The 4,110-nt window shown below is 35.8% G+C and overlaps 1 non-coding gene across 1 annotated transcript; it reads right to left on the bottom strand.

Moving 5' to 3' along the window:
* Positions 1-3,495: 3,495 nt before the first annotated feature.
* Positions 3,496-3,599, bottom strand: LOC112101245. Its single transcript, XR_002907372.1, has one exon. It is a non-coding gene; the product is annotated as a small nucleolar RNA R71 (small nucleolar RNA).
* Between the last annotated feature and the right edge of the window lie 511 nt (positions 3,600-4,110).

Genomic DNA, 4,110 nt, shown 5'->3' with positions numbered 1-4,110 from the left:
AGAACTTTTTTAGGAAGTTGAAACTACAAATTAAGTGTGGGTTTGAAAGTTTTATTGTGGGATTCGCATCAAATCTCCCGATTAAGTCCATTTAAAAATTGTGTCATGGTAGCTTCTCTATCCTCCTCCACATTTGCTCTAATCATGGCAATCTCTATTTCTTTATAATAATCCCCAACGCTTCGGCTACCCATTGTAATTTTTTGTACAAGTCTCGATAACAGTGGTTAGGTACAAAACGCCTTCTCATCAATGATTTCATTTCATCCCATGTCTCAATTGGACGTTCCCGATTTCGCTTCCTACTTATAACAAGCTATTTCCACCAGGTAATAGCATAGTCAGAAAACTCAATCACAACTAATTTTACCTTTTTTGCCTTTGAAAAATTGTGGCAGTCAAATATGAACTCCATTTTCTTCTTCCATTCAAGGTATACTTCTAGGTCGGATTTTCTTTGAAAAGATGGAATCTTCATCTTTATGCCACTTAATCCATCATCTCTATTCCTAGCTCTCCTACCTTGTCCATCTCTCCTATAGCTACCGACTGAGTCCTCCCTTTCATCATACTCATCCTTATAATAGTCATCAATCTCTCCTCTAGTTGGAGCTCTTCCTCTCCTACGTGCTTGGGGAACGGGTTGTGGCTGCCGTGCATGTGTATGAGCTCTAATTCAGCCCTCATCATCCTCTTCATCTCTCCCATCAATGCTTGAATTTGTAAATTCTGAGTAACTGCGGATTGATCCTCTTTATTTGTATTTTGTTCTAGGTTGTGAGACAGCTAACATCTACAAAAGAAAGTTAGAAATAATGTGGAAAGGACCTCACCTAACTCCCTTACGTGTTTCACTCAAGAAAATGACACTCAATTCCACTCGCGTTTCACTCAAATTAATTCGCTTTTACCCTCTAATACGCTCACACTCTCTTGTCTTTTTCCACTCTTGGTAATCCTCACTCGGTTCTTATCAAACTAATCAAACCAATATCAGGATTTAAGCAACAATTCACAAAGATGACAATTAAGGAGAATTTAATTTCCAGAGTAAGAAGGCAATGTGTACGAAAGTTGAGTTTTGATTTTGGGCAAAATTTTCACCGATGGGTAAAACTTGTTTTAGACTTCTAAGACACAAATAATGAAAAAAAAATGAAAGATTTTAAGAGGAGGTTGGAGTTTTTTTTTTTTTTTTAGGAAAAGGAATAGGTAAAAACTTGTGCATTTAAGGAGAATTAACCACTAAGATGCAAAATTGATTTAAAAAGGTGTTGAGTGTTAGAAAATGTATATTTATAATGAAAAAATCGTCATTTTACATTTGAAGTCTTACTAACAACCCTTACTTTTATGTATTTAAGGTTCTTGTAATTTAATTATGTGTGTTTTATTTTAATTAAGTATTTTGTGTATTTTAGGGGCATCATAGTCATTTCACAATAAACGAGAGATCAAACGGCAAAACGGACATCACTTTTGAACTCAGGACGGTCGAAAACCTTAGGAGGAGCATAAAAGGACAAATGGCATTGTTCACATGTGCGGTACTATTCACATGTACGGCACTGTCTACGTTACTGTTCACAACACTGTTCACATAGACGGATCGATGATGTGGCATTGACCGATGATGTAGCATGACTGATGAGGTGTCATGATCCTGTTGGTCTAAAATTCTTATGAATTGTTGATGGTGACGTGACAGCATATTAGTGGCCCAAAACTTGCGCGTACGGTACATGCATTACATAGGATTATTTTCAACCAAACCGCGTTACTGTTCAAAGCCGGGTCAAACTGTGTTACTGTTCATCCACGTGGTCAAACCGCGTACTGTTGACTGATGACGTGGCACAATCCTAAGCGTCCAAACTATTTTTAATCCGATGGCCATGATTTACTCAATGTACCTATAAAAAGGGGGCCTCCCCCCCTAATTTGATAGCTCTGAATTCATTTTTGGGATCCATTTTCTGTAATTCCTTCTCCATTTTGTATTTTCTACGTATTTTAATAAATTCCCATTTTGTCCCTAGTTCAATTATGAGTGGCTAATTTTCTTTCAAGCTTGGGTTGAAGGTGAAGTCTCAACATGTGTCATGAGCTTTATTTGGTAAATTTACTTTCTCTTCCCCTCTAATTTTTGTGGATGTTTTGACTTCTCGTCGACAAATAATACTAATCTTGTCTAGTACCGCTTTGGTTTCACCGGCCCCCTAGTACAAGGTTATTATTATTTGGCACGATAAGCCCTTAGCACCATATTAATTAGAGCGTGGTTCATGAGGTGTGGATTCCCCCCTCATGATTTAATTGGCATTAATAAGGATTATTTAGCCCATGATGCATGTTGATACGGATCCAGATACCCAAGTACGTCATCTCAATAGATTTCTCTTCAATTTATTCTCGCTATTTCAATTCCAATTTTAGAATTTATTCTCGCCATTTCAATTCCAATTTTAGGATAATCCAAATCATTTTCACCACAAATCCAACCACCCATTTACAAAATGAATTCTACACACAATTAAAATCCACATCCTCGTGGGATCGACATTCGTCACCATTAGTTTATTCTACAATAGATTCGTGCGCTTGCGAGTTCAATAAAATTTGCACAACAAGTTTTTAGCGCCGTTGCCGGGGAGCTAAGTAATTTTAATTCGTAAAATTAATTTTTGTAAATAATTTCTTTTAATTGTTTTCTTGTAATATTTTTTTATTATTAAAAAAGAAAGAAAAAAAAGAGTGATTTACATTTTGAGCTAAGAATTTTTTTTATTTATTCTCTCTCTTCTTTAAAATTCTGTAATTTAATTTTCAATTTATTTGTCTTTGTAATTTTTTTTATCTTATTAATTTCATTTTTAGTTAATTTCACGAATTTGTTTTAGTGTGTTTTTATAGAAAGGTTGTAACAGCGTAATAAGGTTAGTATCATAATTTCTCTTTTTTCTTTATTTTTATTTGTTTTGTTCCCATCTTTATTTTTATTTTATTTATTTTGCATGTATGGTCGTAGGTCATTATTACCTAATCTTGAACCTATAGACCTTGAACTAGAAAAAATACTTCGCACACACAAGCACGTTAAAAATAAATTTGAAATGGATTTACAAGCACCACATGAAAGGCCATTTAAGGACTATTTTAGTCCCTTATCTAATTTGATCATCATGTATAAGATACCCAAATGTAGCTGTTAGGAGCTTTGAACTAAAACCTAGTGTGCTAAATTGTCTCCCCACATTCTATGGCTTAGAAAATGAGGACCCATATAATCATCTGAATGATTTTCATGCTATTTGTCAAACATTTAAATATGAGAATTTTTCAGACGATGATCTTAAACTCAGATTATTCCCATTTTCTTTAAAGGATAGAGCTCGTTCATGGTTAAATACTTTGCCTGCTAATAGCATTACATCATGGGAACAAATGGTAACTAAATTTTTGAATAAATGTTTCCCAATGCATAAAACCAATGCTATTCACAGGGAAATATCAGAGTTTACCCAGAGAGATGACGAGAAGTTTTTCGAAACATGGGAGTGATTCAATGGGCTACTCTTGAAGTGTCCACATCATGGGTACGAGAAATGACACCAATGCCAATACTTTTTGGAGGGATTATTGCCGAATGTGCAAGAATGACTAATGGCAACAAGTGGAGGAGAGCTAATGTCAAAAAGTGCATCAGAGATTTGGGAATTCTTCTAGCGACAAGCGGATAATTCCCAACAACAGAGTCGATCACTCAAGAATACTAGAAGAATTAAGGGAGTAAATGAGGTTCACATTGGCAAGTCAAGTTCAGAAATTAAAGAAGTCAAAACGATAATTGAAGGTCTCTCTCGACAAATAGCATCGTTATCGACTGCTAAATCAACAGAGCCACATGACCATGACTCATACTCAGATCAAGCCAATGCCATAGGTGTAATGAGAAAGCCATCAAATTACAACCCATACTCCAACACATATAACCCTGGATGGAGAGACCACCCCAATTTTTCATGGTCTCAAGGATTCCAACAGAATGGACCAGCAGCTCCAGTTCCACCAATGCAACCAATTCCTCTAGCTCCTCAAGCCTCTCAGCCC

The sequence above is a fragment of the Citrus clementina genome, unplaced genomic scaffold (genome assembly GCF_000493195.1).
Source record: "Citrus clementina cultivar Clemenules unplaced genomic scaffold, Citrus_clementina_v1.0 scaffold_2, whole genome shotgun sequence".
Taxonomy (NCBI): domain Eukaryota; kingdom Viridiplantae; phylum Streptophyta; class Magnoliopsida; order Sapindales; family Rutaceae; genus Citrus; species Citrus x clementina.
This window is presented reverse-complemented; position numbering and strand designations above follow the sequence as displayed.